This window comes from Sminthopsis crassicaudata, chromosome 4 (assembly GCF_048593235.1).
Source record: "Sminthopsis crassicaudata isolate SCR6 chromosome 4, ASM4859323v1, whole genome shotgun sequence".
Taxonomy (NCBI): Eukaryota; Metazoa; Chordata; class Mammalia; order Dasyuromorphia; family Dasyuridae; genus Sminthopsis; species Sminthopsis crassicaudata.
In genome coordinates, this window is record NC_133620.1 from 283,188,157 (window position 1) to 283,205,127 (window position 16,971).

The 16,971-nt window shown below is 38.9% G+C and overlaps 1 protein-coding gene across 3 annotated transcripts in view; it reads left to right on the plus strand.

The window, feature by feature from the left end:
* Window positions 1–8,316: 8,316 nt before the first annotated feature.
* Window positions 8,317–16,971, plus strand: part of BTBD9 (BTB domain containing 9) — a 445,792-nt gene continuing 437,137 nt past the window's right edge. The window contains exon 1 of one of the 3 annotated variants that reach the window (XM_074311026.1): window positions 8,317–8,739. The gene's annotated coding sequence lies outside the window, so the exon portion shown is untranslated. Of the gene's footprint in view, window positions 8,740–8,809; window positions 8,968–16,971 lie in introns of those variants that run through there. The other 2 variants (XM_074311030.1, XM_074311032.1) reach the window with 2 other exon arrangements.

Genomic DNA, 16,971 nt, shown 5'->3' on the forward strand with positions numbered 1-16,971 from the left:
TAAATTAGTGAACTGTTGAATGAGTTGTGGCATATAAATGTGATCAAACACTATTGTGCTTTAGGAAATAATAAAGGAATGGTTTCAGAGAAACCCAGGAATACCTGTATGAACAGAACCAGAAGAACAATTGACATAACAACAATATGCTAAAGACAGACAACTTTGAAATAATTACGAACTCTGATCAGCATAATGATCAACTATGATTCTAGAGGATTGATAATGAAACAAATTATTAAGAGGTGAATTACAGGACAAAATGAGATTTTATATGGGAACATTTTGTTCAACTGTACTTTGGTAACAGGGATTTTATTTTTCTTTTGTTTTTAATTGTGGTGGGTAGATGAAGTGAGAGGTAGATTTTTGCTGATTCAAAATATATATATATATATTAAAAAAAAAGTTTGGCCTCATCCTGTGCCTCAGTCCTCAGATTCTTTCTCAGTCTTCTGTGGTCCATGATGAGTTTTTGAAGTCAGCCAGTCTTTCTCCTTCTTCCTATATATCTCATCACCATTCAGGAGCTAGATTGGTCTCCTGATGTAGTCCAACAGCTTTCAGGGGATGTTTGAGATCATACTAGTTCTCCTGTATAGGCCCCTGGTGATGGCTCCCCGGCGCTGAATAGACCTTTCTCCTACTGTGCCCCTATATATTATAAGGAGTGCATAGTCTGGTCCCCTCTCCCCTCCATCTACTCTGAAAAGCCAAATTAAGGTTCTGGTTTCAAATATACTCAGTTGCTGGAGCTTGTATTGGTTTGCTAACCCAGCTCAAAGTGCTAGTTGACTTAATATGTCTGTGTGGGCTGGTATGAATGTTCCTGGTATAGTTCTTTTACCACCTTTGGCTTCTGGTACATTTTCTGGAGTTCACACTGTCTCATCTGACACCTTCCACAGCTTCACCCTTCCCTGATTAAGATCCCTCTACCATCTTCTGGCCAAATTTTCTTGCAGTTCTGTACATAGGAGGAAAGAGATTTTCTTTTTAGTTTTATCATTGGTCTTCCTATAGCGCTTTTCAGATATTTGTCATGTTCTTTGTCGGTAACTAGGGAGAGCTTTTCTATAACCTTTTGTGTTGCCTTCTTAACTAGAAATCCAATTAAGTATGCTTGGTACAGGCAGCTAGGTGGTACAGTGAATAGTGTATCTGGGCTGGGAGTCAGGAAGACTTTTCTTCCTGAGTTCAAATTCAGCCTCAGGCACTTATTAGCTGGGTGACCCTGGGCGTGTCATTTAACCTTGCTTGTCTTGGTTTCCTCATCTGTAAAATGAGCTGGAAAAAGTCATAGCAAACCACATCAGTGTCTTTGCCAAGAAAACCCCAAATAAGGTAGTGGAAAAGTCAAAATGAATAAGACCACCATCACATGGAATTGGACAAATAACTGGACTAAAACATTGCTAATTACCTGATGGACACTCAAAGGGGAAGTCTGTGGTAGAGAGTAACAATGTTTTCTTGATTCAGTTCTGTTCAAGATCTTTGTCAACGAATTAAAGGTATAAGTGGCCATCTCCTAAGTATTTTGGACGACATGACACTGTGAAAAATAACTAAAATGTTGGATGATAGAATCAGGACCCAAAAGGTATAAAATGGATTGAATTTAAGATGAAATTCATAAAGGATATATAGTCATATACTTGGGTCCCAAAAAAACAATTAGGGTAGACATAGGTAGACAATAATTTGGAAAAGACCTCAGGATTTAATATATATATATTCAACATAAGTGCATATTGTGGTGAAATACCCGGGCAAGAGAAAATACAGGACAGCCAAAATAATGTAAATTTAAGAGTGTTTGTTGTTGGTCAATGACTGAGCCTAAAGTACAAGACTTGAGGAGTCAGCCCTGAGCAGTTTCAGAGACACATATTTATAGCAAAAAAAACACAAGAATATTCTGAAACATTTATCACACTAAAAATTCCATTCTCAGACAGGCAGCAAAAGTTAACAAGGAGACAATATTTCTTTTAAGTTTTATGCTTACCAAGTTGTCAAGGTCTTTGATGATAAATAAGGTTTAAAGTGGCATATCTGGGGGCCAAGTGTGCCCCCAATTGGAAACAGAAAATACCATTTGTGTTAGGGAGGGAAAAGCTGGTGACATAGTTCTGACAATAGATAGAGTTCAAACAAAGATAATATTTTCATGGTTTCAGGAGTGCAGGACAGGGATCAGTGTCCCTCCAATTCAGTGGTAATCCACTATTTCCCCCACTCCCCAATTCAACTTTTTTGCAGCATTAATGTGATACCCAAAGTGTAATTCCAGTGTAATTCTCTAGAATGCTGCATAAGGATTGATGAAGGATACTGGGAGTTTAGTGATAGGGTGAGGAGTCACTAAAACTTTCATCAAATATCCACAGAATTAGGTTTGATTAGTGAGGTCCAGAGGAAAAGAACATTATGGTGGGAAATTGTGAATTAATTTCAATATAATTATTTCCTTCCACATCTTAGATATTAGGGATGTAGCGTACCCTTAATCTGTAAAATTCACATAAAATTTTTTGGCCTTCCCTTTGTATGGGAGAAGAAATTTGAAATTTTCTTTAATGGAGGTATTTATTATACCTATAGGTTACCCTTACTCCTTGTAGCTTTAAAATTTGGGGTTTTCTCTTCCTGACTGATGCGTGTTCTCTGAGCCATTTCCCTCCCAATATAGGGGAGTCTCATCAGCTTTGATTATCTTTCTAGTTTGTAGCCTTTTTTTTTTCCAATCATGTTCTTCAGGTTTTCAGGAAAGTCCCTAGCTGCCTCTTGATTGATATACATTGTCTCTCCCATTTGTATGGGCTAAACATTTTTAAAACTTTTTTTTTTTTTTTTTTTTCCAAATCAGCCTTTGCTAATCCATAGAGGTAGAACCTTCATCTTCATTTTCCTTTGGGAAATCATATAAGGACTTAAGTCTTTTCTCATATGATGCCAGTCTACCAGAATGCCTTTAAATAACTATCCTACACCCAAAAGAATGTTGCATTTTCTGAAATACTACTACATACCTCTCAGATTGGCTAGAATGGCAGGGAAAGATAATTCAGAATGTTGGAGGGGATGTGGGAAAACAGGGGCACTGATTCATTGTTGGTGGAATTATGTATAGATCCAGCCATTCTGGAGAATGATTTGGAACTATGCTCAAAAAGTTATCAAACTTTTGATCCAGCAGTATTACTACTGGGCTTATATCCCAAAGAGATCTTAAAGAAGGGAAAAGGACCTGTATGTGCAAGAATGTTTGTGGCAGCCCTCTGTAGGTGGCCAGAAACTGGAAACTGAGTGGATGCCCATCAATTGGAGAATGGCTGAATAAATTGTGGTATATGAATATTATGGAACATTATTGTTCTGTAAGAAATGACCAACAGGATGATTTCAGAAAGACCTGGAGAGACTTACATGAACTGATGCTGAGTGAAATGAGCAGGACCAGGAGATCATTATATACTTCAACAACAATACTATATGATGATCAATTCTGATGGACATGGACATCTTTAACAATGAGATGAACCAAATCAGTTCCAGTAGAGCAGTAATGAATTGAACCAGCTACACCCAGCGAAAGAACTCTGGGAGATGATTATGAACCACTACATAGAATTCCCAATCCCTCTAATTTTGTCCGCCCGCATTTTGGATTTCCTTCACAGGTTAACTGTACAATATTTCAAAGTCCAATTCTTTCTGTGTAGCAAAGTAACTATATGGACATGTATACATATGTTATATTTAATTTATACTTTAACATATGTAACATGTATTGGTCAACCTGCCATCTGGGGGGGAGAAGGGGAAAAATTGGAACAAAAGGTTTGGCAATTGTCAATGCTGTAAAATTACATATCTTGTAAATAAAAAGCTATAATAATTACAAAAAAGAATGTTTCATTTTTTATGAGAGAAAGATGTGGATCCCATGGTTTATGCAATTGCTTTGCAGTTGGTGAAGCTGCGGCAACAGCTTCATAGATTTCCTTCTTTTTTCTTCTTGATCATCTTATGGTTGACTAATGCCAAAATGGCAGTCAACTGCAGCAGCTGTTTTGCCTGAAAGAAGTATATCTTAACAATTCTTTTTCCTTCAAGTGATGAACTTTTTTTTTCTTCAGAGCATTTTCTGAAGCACAAGGAACATTGTGCTTGGGACCCATGGTTTTTAAAAGAGTTTATGGTGTTTAAATAACATAAGATATGAGAAACTTGAGAGGTTGCTATAAACACATATAGCATCACTAAACTAGGGTTAAGAACCAGTTCTTTTACTGCAAATTTAATTTTAAGGGAAAATGGGCATTGTAAGGTAATATGCATAACAATATGTACACTTTTGGATTATTAAACTTATTAGGATATCTCTATATTTCTAGCCTTTGTCATCTGCTGGCTTTTTCATTCTTTTCACAAACTTAAACTTCACTTAATTTAAAAAAAGAAATAAGTTTACAATTATATTAAAATATATTATTGATATACAATACTATACCTATCTTTTGTGCACTTCTGAGATTTTAAACTTTTTTGTGATGTCTACTGGCTTTTGTGCTTCATTTGTGGCTTCTATAAAACTCCCCTAAAATTCTCATTTAATTCATTTTGCCCATCTACAATATATTGAAATGACAGTTGGGAAAGCCACTATGTGGAAGGCCATTATTAAAAAAAACAACAACCCTGTAATATAGTTTCCAAACAATTAAGAATTACCAAATTGATTAACATCTCCGGAACTAGTGAATGTGTTACCATTGGAAGTCTCCAATTAGAAGCTGAATAAGCACTTAATGAAGGTTCTTGCCCAGGCTAAATTTGGTGACTCTAAAGTTCTTCCAAATTTTTCCTGAGTGTCTGTAATTAGGAAATCCTTAGGGGAGGAATAATTGTTTACATGATAGTAACTCACAAAGCAATATTTTTTAAACCACACTTTTGAAAGATAGCTATCTCATGATTCATTGAACTGAGATTGTGACTTAATGACTTAGCCAAGATCATAGCAATAATAAGTAGCATCATTAGGATTTGAATTTGGGACTCAGTTTCTTTTCCATCTTTGCCTAGGACCTCTGGAGGCAAAATCCATCAAACCAGGGGATTAGATATAATCTGAAAGCTAGGTCAGTCCATTATCAGAGTGAGGTACTCTGGCATAATTGATGGAGAAATAGATGAATTTATTAAATGCTTACTATGTGCCAAATATGGTGCTTAACACTGAGGATAGAAAGGCAAAAATAATTCTTAAAGAGGTTATATTCGAATGAGAATGCATGTAAACAACTATGTACATACAAGGTATATACAAGGTATATGAAAAATGTGGATTTATATGTTGCCCTAGACACATTAGCATTGTGACTCTGAGCAAGTCAATTAACTTCTTAGTGACTCAACTGTAAACAAGGGAGTAGAATCTACTGGCCTCCATGTTTAAGTCAATTATCTATAAAGTCAACATCGATAAAATGGTGGGTGCAGAGTCCATTAGAGTTCAAAGCCAAATATTTCAATCTAAATGTAAGAAGCTGAAATGGATGTTTTATTCAAACTTTAGCTACTTTAAAGAAGTTTTTTTTTATTCAAGGGGCTGGTGATTTCTTCTCCAATAGTCACCAAAGGCCCCAGTCCCATTAATTTGAAGGTCCGTAAACTTTACAATTCTGAGGTCCTAAAAGCACTAAAAATCTTTTCCAGGAGAATTAAAACATTTTAACATTATCCCTCTTAGGAGTTTATAAAAAATAGTATATTCTCGATGGTGTATGTTGCCAATCCCACATGAACAAATAGAACCTAAGTAGAAAATATCTAGGTAAGTATCATAAACATTTTATCAATCAAACAAGTATTTATTAAATGCAAGTCACTGGATAAGAAAATACAAAGAACTAAATAATACTTAAATTACATATGTAAATATACAGAATGTAAAGAGAATAAATACAAATAAGATACAAAGTAATAAAAGGTAAATTGGGAGGGCACACTCAGCTAGGGGCATTAGGAAGGGCTTCTTATAGAAAGTAGTGCTTCAACAGTGTCCTAAAGGAAAGGGGTTTTTTGGTGAGCCATAGAAGAGAGAGTGGATTCCAGTCATGAAAGGCATGGAGATTAGAGATGGAGTGTGGTAGTCAATATGGCTGAGTGGATTGTAGAGTGTAGAGGGAGAGTAATGGACAATAAGGCTGGAAAGATGACTTATGATCAAGTTATGTAGGACTTTAAATCTAAGTAGGGGCTTATCTTATTCTAGATGCAATGGGGAGCTATAGAGCCCAGTATGTAACGATCAGATTTATGCATAAGGAAAATCATTTTGCTGTGTGCACGTGTGGAACGTATGGAAGGAGGTCTGGAAGAGATTTAAAGTTGAGAGGCCAATTAAAAAGCCTTGTATGCGAGAGGTAATGTGGATGTGCGGAATAGGCATGGGGCTTGATTTGAGAGATGATGTGAAGGTTAGAAAAAGAAAAACTTGGCAACAGAATGGATTATGTGGGGTGACAGAGAGGAATCCAAGTTATAATAAATGCTCAGAACCAAAAGGAGATCTATTTTGATAATCAGAAAGATTCAAAAGTCAGATTCCTCTTAATTCCCAATCAATGACAAGGGGAAGAAAAAGAACACAACTGAACTGTCAATGAAAAACTCAAAAATGATCATGGGGATGGAGGATGCTAATACGAAACATGCTACATTTTGCAAAAATAAAAAATACATACAGAATGCAATTTTTACTTAATTAGAATGGCATTTTATAATTACAGAGCAGCTAGATGGTACAGTAGATGGGAGTGCTAGGCCTGGAGTCTTTTTGACTCCTCTTCCTAAGTTTAAATCTGGCCTCAGACACTTACTAGTCATGTGACCCTGCGTGAGTCATTTCACTTCTCAGTTAGGGAAATGGCACCCACTCCAGTATGTTTGCCAAGAAAACCCAAAATGAGCTCAGGAAGTGCTGGACACTGTTGAACAAAAATTTTATAATTATAAAAATAACATGCTAGTGTTGGTACCAAAAAATAAACGTTACCATTGCTATTGTTCATTATTGCAGTTTGGGAGGAGGGACTATTAGGAAAATAAGCAACTGGTGACAAACCATTAGTCTCTGGAGAGGAAAACTATTGGGCAAAGTTCCTTAGAATTAGGCAGAAGGAAACAACAACCCATAAAAATCTGCAATCAAACTGTACGGCAAATACATTTTTTCTACCAAAGATATACATATGACTTCAACAGAAAAGGATTGAAAATAAATATGGGTGGGTGGTTTTACAGGCACTGAAATAGGATAAGATGTATGTGTATAGGAATCAGTCTGAGGGACTTTTCTGACTTGAGTAAAGAGGTCTTGCTTTTTATTCTTTTACAGAGAAGCCTCGCTGCTTCCCTACCTGGCAAATAAATCCTTAATTGAATGAAACATTTTTAGTGATATTGAGCCCGCACTGTGGCCACTCCTGGAGTGGGGCAGCTGTAAGCGCTCTTAAGAAATAAGCCTTGGAGAAATCCATCTAGGTTGGGCTGGAGATTCGTGAGAAACCAAAAACTCCGCTCCGTTAGTAAGTAGAATATGGCTCTTTTTTTTTGGATCCCCTTTAGCCCCTTGGAGGGTGCTCCGCTTATCCGCTCTATTTTACACAGCACTTTTCTCATGTGTATTCTGCCTCCAGAATGACATTCTAATGTAGCACTTTCCTCATGTTTGCCTATTCATTCTCTTGGATGATATTATATATGGGTCAAGAACTATATTGATTAGTCTGTGACTTCTCAAATGATACAGACATCTCTGAGCCTTAAAAATAAGTGGAGGGTGTCAAAAATATATAATTATAAAATTAATTTAAAGAAAGAAAAAAAATAAGTGGGGGAGGAAACCGGTCAAATCAACCGCTAGCAAAGACAACTGACAATTACGACTCTTCACGTATTCAATCAGGCTTCTTGGGATCCACCGGGACTTTTCGTTCCCTTCGCTGCTTTTTGACCGCCTCTCCTGGAAGACTATCTCTGGGGAGTTTTCACCCTCCTCCATTCCGACCTCTCAGCCCTCCCCCTGCTCTAAAAGTGTCGGCAATCCTGTCCCTCATTCCCTGGACCCTCCCAACTCGAGTTTTTCCCCAGCTCTGCCCCGATACTACTATCGTCTTCGGCCAACGGATGTGCTGACAGAGAAGATCGGGATATAGCCCAGCAGACCGAAGTGAAAGCCTCTATCCTCCCCCGCTACAACAGTGACGTATGCAAGCAACGGTGACGACACGCGGTGACGTAAGGAAACGTAGGGGACCGGGCGGATTATCAGCCACGCCCGAAGGGGGGCGTGTTTAGACTCATCTTTGAACCATAGGGGCACAAGCTCCGGGTGGCGGCGAAAAGCCCCATTGCCACTCCAGGGGACGCACAAGCTCGGCGCCTGCCGCTCCGGAACTTCAGCCGACGCTCGGCTGCGCTGGGCCTTTAGCGGTTGCTATGTGACGCCAGCGCGCAGCTGGCGCGGGCGCGAGCGCGGCCACGGAGCTGTGCGTGGGAGCGGATGCGCGCCGCGGCCGCGGCGGCGACGACGACGACGACGACGACGAACGCTGCGGCGGGGGCGACGGTGTCGGAGGCGGCGGTGGCAGCGGCGACTGGGGTGCCGAGTGGTCGGAAGAGGCGGCGGCCGTGGTGGTTGCGTCTCTGAGAAACCTTGTCGGGGTGAGAATCCCGGGGGGGAGGGACCCCTCCGCGGAAGGGGAGGAACTCGGCCGCACCTGCTGCGCGGGGCTCGTGGACGCGCTCCCCGGCTCGCCCCGCGCTCAGCCTCACGCCCCCTCAGCCCACTCCCTCCTGAGGCAGAGGCGGAGGCGGAGGCGGAGGCGGCGGCGGAGGAGGCGGGGGCGGAAGAGGGGAAGAAACGGAAGTGCTGAACCGGGGCCGGCGAGGGTCAGTTTTCTTTTATGTCCCCGGCGGCTTCACCCCCCTGGAAAAGCTCCTGTTTTTCTGAGAGGAGCGCCGGAAAAGTGCAGGGGTGGGGGGAAGGGCATAAGAGGGTTCTGGGAGACTCGAGCGAAAAAGTTAGAGCCGAAAGGGCCAGGGAGGTTCTTAGGTCCCCTCCGGACGGCTGCTTCCCCTGGCCGACCAGGAGCAGCCGCGGCGGCGGGGGGAGTACGGCGGCACTAGCGCTTGGCCTTTCCGGGGCCTTCTTCCCAGGAGCTCCCCCATCTCCCTTCTGTGCTCTCCGCCGAAGAGCTTTAACAAAATCACAGCTTGTCGAGGCCTCCGGCACACCCACGTCCTGCAGGAGGAGATACCGACGGAGGCTTGTCAGCCAACCTGTTGGCTTTGGGTTTCCTAACTTTGCATGTTGTCCGCAATTAAAGCCTGTGCTCCTTCTAGTTCTCTCTTTGCCATCCCTTTAAGGCTTGGGCCTTTGCGTTTGAAGTCCTCTTCAAGTATTTGTTGTCTGCCGACATTAAGTTTTCCTGCTGATGAAGCTTGTCATACTGTTGACTTCCAAGTCATGAAAAGTATGAACTTGCCTCTAACGTTGCTTTCTAACTAGAGCTAGCTAATAGTGTTTATTGACCGGATCTGGAAGTAATAAAATCCGGTTTTCTTCTATTTTGGACATGGGAGACTCTAGTTTTTGGACAAACCTGTGTCGTCAGACCCATGTCCTTTATTTTGCGTTTTCTCAATTTTTTTTTTTTATATGATGCAGTGAGACTGGTTACAATAGCTAACATTTATATAGACTTACTATGTGCCAGAGACTATGTTAAGTGAGTTATAATTATTTTAATTTGATTGAGTTATAATTAATTTAAACAAGGGAGTGCTTAAGTAATATCTAACTGCTAACATTTATATAGCTACTGAACCTTATGTACTAAGACCCTCTTTAAATGAGTTTAGGTTTGAAAAGCATTTTATCTGCATTGCCTCATTTGATTTTTAATAACAATCCTGTTTAGTGATAGCTATCATCTCCCATTTACAGATGAGAAGGTTGAGATAAATTAAATGATAGCTAGTAAGTGTCTGAAGCAAGATGTACCTTGATTCTAAAGGCAGTGTACTCTTGTCTTCTCGTCCACCTAATGATCTAGTAGTTAGAAGTAGGGGGAAAGGCAGGCATTTTTGGACCCCTTGATTAAGAAAAGATCAAAAAGAGGACTAAACTAAAGGGGAAAAAAGGCCTGTGTTTGTCTGAAAGTTCATGTACTGTAGTTCTTTCTAGCCCAGCCTTAAATCTTTTTTTTTTTTTTCCCCAGTTACATGTAAAAACAACATTTTTTTGATTATACTATACACGTACATTTTAAAAATATATTAATGAATCATGTTAGGAGAGAAAAAACAAAAGGGAAAAATGTGGGGAAATTTTAAAAAGAAGAAAAAAAAGGGGGGGGGGAGTGAATATAGTATGTGTCTCCATAATAATCTCTCTGGGTGAGGATGGTATTGTCCATCCAAAGTTTTTTGGAATTTCCTTGGATCACTGAACTGCTGAACTAAGTCAAAAGATCAACTGAGTTGGTCATAACTCATGTTGTTGTGGACTGTATTTTCCTGGGTCTGCTTGTTTCGCTCAGCATCAGTTCTTGTAAATCTATCCAAGCCTTTCTAAAATCAACCTGCTTATCATTTTTATAGAATAATATTCCATTTCTTTCATATACCATAACTTATATAACCATTCCCTAATTGATGAGCATCTACTCATTTCCCAATTCTTTGATACCACACTAAGAGCTGCTACAAACATTTTTGCACGTGTAGCTTCTTTTCCCTCTTTTATAATTTCTTTAGGAAACAGATCAGTAGTGGCACAGCTGGATCAAAGGGTATACATAGTTTGATAGCCCTTTGGCCATGGTTCCAAATTATTCTCCAGACTGATTGGCTCATTTCATAATTCCACCAACAATGCATTTCCAATTCATTATCAATTCATTATCTTTTCCTGTCATCTTAGCCAATTGGAGAGTTATGAGATAGTACCTCAGAATTATTTTGATTTGCATTTCTCTAACCAATTTGGAGCATTTTTTCATCTGACTATAGATGGCTTTAATTTTTTTATCTGAAAATTGCCTATTTATATCCTTTGACCATTTATCAATTGGGAAATGACCTGTATTCTTATAAATTTGACTGAGTTCTTTATTTATTTTAGAAATGAGACTTTTATCAGAAACATTGGCTATAAAAATTTCCAGCTCTCTGAATAACCCAGCTTCTTAAATTGTAGTTTGCAACTCCACATAAAATTTTGTAACTGAATGTGAGTATCTAGAAATTATGATTTATGACCATTAAATGTTTGATTTGTATGTCTTTTATATACCTGTATATTTTAGGTCACATAAAAATTTCGTGAGGCTCATGAGTAGGAAAAATTCAAGAAGTTCTACTCTGCAGAGTAAAAATAAAACTCATATCTAAGAATCCTCAAAGTTTCAAGACTTTCACAATCTTGAAAAGTCATCACCAGACCATAGCAGACCCTTAATATCATCCTATATCCATTCCTATCCAATGTTCTTTCTTTCTCCATCATAGTCCTTAAAAAAAACTTTCTGTATTCTTTGCCAATTTTTTTCTTTGTTGCTCCTCAGTCTCTTTTGCTGAATTATATTATTCATATCATGCTCTTATCTGTGGGTGCTGCACCTCTGTGGTAGGTCTTTTTATGTACATTCTTTTGATGATCCCATGAGTTTTCACAGATTTAGACACTTTCTGTATGCAGATAACTTTCAGATCTTTATATCCTCCTGCAATCTCTTCTGAACTTCAGTGCTGAATCACAGTTCTGTTGGACATTTCAAATTGTATATCCAGGACACTGTAAAATCAGACTCTTTCCATCAAACTCACCCTTCCTTCAAATCACCATTCCTTTGGTCTCTTAGGTTTGTAGCCTTGATATAATTTTTGATTTCTTACCTTCTCTAATCTCCATATCATTTCAGTTAACAAATTTGTTTTTTTTCCACCTCCATATCATCTCTTACATCTGTTTCCTCTGTATTCTTCTTATACTCCACTCCAGCCCAAGTCTGGGACCTCTGTACCTCCTACCTAGACTAAGACAATATCCTTTTTTTTTTTTTTTCTCTTTTTTCTTTTTTTTTTTTTCTGAGACTGGGGTTAAGTGACTTGCCCAGGGTCACACAGAAGACAATATCCTCTTAACTAATTTCCCTTCTTTAAGTTTTTTTTACCACTCCCATCTCATCTTCCCTACTTTTGCCAGAGTTATTTTCTTTAGGCATAAATATGACTATGTCACACGATTGTCTTCAATCAACTCCAGTGACTGTTAAAAGAAATCTTGGCCAAGGCCTTGTTGTGGTCAGTAAAGCAAACTCAGGAAAAGAAAGATAAAAGTAATGCACTAATTAATACACCAATGAAGCAAGCAACTTGCTGTGCTGGTGTGGATGTCAAACTTTGTGGAGTTTATTTTATAGACAGGAGTAAACAACTTCCATGTAAAAGTAAAAGTAAGTTGATTGTTATATGTATCGTGAGAATTTGTATCCTCAATTCTTTTCCAGTGTGTTAAAGCGTTTATATAACAAGGGTATTTCTGGCCAGCCATCTCCTTCAGGCTGACTGCATATACCCAAAGTCTAAGCAAGGTTTAAAAACAGGAGTCACTCAAACTAATTCTGCACAAATGGCTGACTTTGCACAATTCCTTTTTTGGTGCTAACATTATTTACAGTGTAGCACCACAATCAGACCTTTAATTGCTCTTTTTGTTCTCTGCATCATCTTAGTCTCTACTGCTTGTGATTTGGGAGTTGGCTTGGGAATCAGTTCTTTGCTCCAAGAGAGGCATTGTGAATACAAGCAAAATAGAATCTATCAGTAAATATAGGAGAAATCCCACAAAATAGATTCTCTGAGATTGGGGAACCAAGAGTTAGCCATTCCCATGAGAACTAAAGTTCCTTCCTATCCTCTTGAAACTTATTCTAGGCTATTTGAACCTAGTTTGTAGGAATGAATGAATGTTGTTGAAGTTACCAGGGACTTAGGTTTCACACTCCAGTCCTAGGAGAATACATAACCTCTCCCTTCTTTGCCAGGAGAAAATCTAGAGCTGTTTTATAAGGCAGAATTCTAAGAGTCTGAATCTCAGTATTGAACTCCTCCACTACACCTTTGCATTCATTAACAAATGTGTGCAGAAACTTGTTTATTTTATTCCATAACACTGTACTGCATCCAGATTTCTATGTGAGCATTATGATGGGAAAAAAGCATGTTCAGGCTTTCTCACTAAAGGTGGAAGTGTAACAGAAACTTGAATGGCAGCATGTTTGCTTCACAAGGATGTGCTAAAAGGTAGTTTAGATGTGGGCTGGAGGCCAAAGAAAAACCTCCACAATTCACATCTTCCTGCTGATTTTAAGGATGCCAGTAGTATACTTTTTTTGTTACATAGGAAATAAAATCCCTTTGAGGCCATCCTAGAAAATTTGCTGGTGTGCATCTGGCCCCTGGTTTAATAAAAAAATTTAGAAGGCCCTTTCCCTCCTGAATAATCACATTTCTTTTCAGGAATAGCATAGTTGTATTCTATTTGCCATCCCACTTCCTGACTCATGTCCTATTTTCTCTGCTTAACTGGGTGCAAGACTGATCAGGGATTATTTCCTAAGTGGGGCTGAGATGTCTGCCTTCACATGGGATTGAAATTTCCAGGTAATCTGCTCAGCAACCTTGATGGAAGTGTGATTGGTCAACAGGACCTAGAAAGGTCCTAAACCAGAAGAGATGAATATTGGATATCTTCCTGAAGTTGTGGATCCACATATAGTTTCCAGATTCAGATATTTGTATTGTCTCTTCCAAAGACAGAGTTTGTATCAAGACTGCCTCTTTCCAGACCTATAAAAGAGAACTAGACACAGATTACATATTTTAGCAGGTTTTCATCTCCTATGGCCAGGCTCAGATTCTGAGGGTCCAGCCTCAGTGACCTATTGAATAGAATTCAAAAAACATAATCTACAATCATAAGATTTATAAGTGGGAACAGTACAAGGAGAAGGATTAGAGGCCTTTTTTTTTTTTTTTTTTTTTTTTTTTTTTTGGCATGGTTTCCCAAAAGAGCCTTAATTTCCCTTTTTAGTTGTTCAACTTCTATGATGATAAGTGACCGGGAAGTAAGTATATAGGCTCAGGGTTATCCTCAATAGGTGATAAGAGTATATAAGCTTAGGGTTATCCCCAAACACTTAAGAGAATTGTTTAGTTAATTCTATAGGAAAGAGTGGCCTTTGATCACAGTCTATAGTAAATGGCAGACTATATCTTGGTATTATGTCTTTAATCAAACACCTTTTTATCGTGTTTGCTGTGATATATATCTCTGGAAAGGCCTCCATGCAATGACTCTTATTAGTCTCTCCACACCAAAATATATCTGAAGCCCCTTAAAACTTTGGCAATTCAATAAAGTTAATCTGCAAGTGTTCAAATGGTAGGGTCATCCACTTTCTCTCTAAATTTTGTCATAGTTTCCTTCCATTAAGAATTGAACTGTGGGCAAAAAAGGCAGTTAGAGTCCACAAACTATGACCAGTAAACTTACAGAGGTAGGAACCTTTTAGGTGCAATGGGGTGCCTATCTGGCTTTCTCTTTCATCTTTCATTCATTTCAATTTCACCATCTTTCACTAAGAAAGAATAGTGGGTATATGCAGAAAGTGTAACCAATGATTTGGTGGCTTTTAAGAATCCAGGCAGTATACCATGGAGATGACCTTGGAAAACTTGAAAAAGTTGGTCAGCATTGGCTTAGCATTTGTGATGATAAAATCACAGTGCTTCCACAAAGTGTCAATGGTGTGACAGACCCCCAAAACATATTTGGAATCCATATAAAGGTTCACTTGTAGTCCCTGGGCCAGCTAGCATGCTCTGGTCAGCATTACCAACTTGGCTTTCTTTGCCCCAAGTCTTTCAGACAGTGTAACCTCCCAGTCAATTGCTACAGAAGGGCTCAATCATTCTCCCAGGCATTTCTATTTCATTTTCATAAAAGGAGAAGCCATCTGTGAAGAATGTAAAATTGGACTCCAAGTGAATATTTGTGAAATCAAGCTGTGGACTATTGGTTGCCTGTTACCTGAAACTGCAGCTCCTCATCATCTTTCAGGGGATCTGGGAAGAGAATGACTAGATTTTAAGATATCATAGGGCTGAATGGAGAAATTGGAATCAGACAAAAGACTCATCTCAAAAAAAAAAAAAAGCCGCCTGCTGGTGGGGAAAAGAATCAAGTCTTAGTAAAATGACAAAAATAGTATGAAGCACATAGACCAAAGTTAGGGAACCTTTTTTCTGCCAACAGCCCTTTGGATATTTGTAACATCATTTTTGTGCCATCCAAAATTACCAATTATAGAACTCAAGCAGTGGGAAGTTGTATCTAGCTTTCAGCTCACCATTGCTTGTGGTCACCTTAGCAACGATTTCATGGGCCTCATATATTCATAGGCTGGATGTTCCCCACCCCTGGGATATAAACAAGTCAATGAGTAGTCAAGGGCAAGGCGTTAGATTCTCTTCACAAGTTCAACAGTGGCTACAAGTGTCCAAAGGCATACCACAAGATCTTCTGTTACCACATCAAGTTGGCATAAATAGTAACAGTGAAGGAAATACAAGGTGGACAATGAACTTCTCTGTTTACTGATATATCCAGAGTCTAAGGGCTATCCATAATTTTGTCAACCCAAGGGTCCTAATGATCATTTCTTATAACACAAAGGCCAAGTGTATTGTTGACTCCAATAGGCCTCTGATGGGGTCCCAATTTCTGGGCGAAAACTCTTGATAAACCTCCAATCTATTTATGTATAAAAAGGAAGGGGAAAGCGTCTCATAAGCAGGCAAGTCCCCCTTTACTCACTTTTCTTTATGGTATCTGAGGACTCTGGACCTTTTTAGTTGTATAAACAATGAATTTCTTGTTTAGTTCTCCCAGTGTTGGAATCTCAGGACAGTAATATTCCACGGTTCCTAACAGGACAGATGCTTGATGTTTTTATTTTAGTATTACCATTTGAAGGATACTTTGAATCTTATCATTTATCATTTAGCTAGGCCCTAGTGTGGGGCCCTAGTTCATATTCCAAGTATTGCACTGTGGAAAGGACAAACTAAAACTTACAAGGGAAGACTTTTTAGCCTTTATCATGTAGGCTATGTAGGCTCCCTGGAAAGGGATGGCACACAGTAAGTCAACATACTGAATTAAGGACGAATTAAGGACCAGGACAGGTTTACATCTTATATATCTTTGACTAGTACTTGTGTGAGTAGTGTGGGAGATTGACAATAGCCCTGTGATCCTGGATCAAGTGTTTTGCTGACTCCTCCAAGTAAAGACAATGATTTGGACCCATCAGAATATGCTTTTGTATTGTGAGGAATGTTACTAATAATAGAAATAGGATTCGGGATCATTAGGGTCCTTGGGTTGATAAAATTATGGATAGCCTTTAGATGCTGGACAAATTTCAGGTAAGTCTTCATCATATACATTGTGTTTCCTCACTGGCAGTTTAGGAGTATTGCAGAGAGATTGATGTGTCATTTTTGCTGTTGCATATAAGCACTCAGGAATTTTGGAATAGGTTTGATGATCTCCAAATAATATATTGTTGGTACAAACGAGGACAGTTTGTCCTTAGTTTGGATTCAAATGGGTTTGGTTGACTTTGTGAACTCTAGTGGTAAGTTTTAAAACATGGGAAGCAAATAAGGGAAGGAGGGGTCCTAACCCAGTAAGACAAATCAATTACTTTGTATTCTAAACTAATCCTTTTCAGATCACAGTAAATAATGGTCTCAAGTTCATTTCTCTTCCTCACAATGAGCCAGGGCAGTTAAGCATTAATAAAAAGAAGTAGAAACATG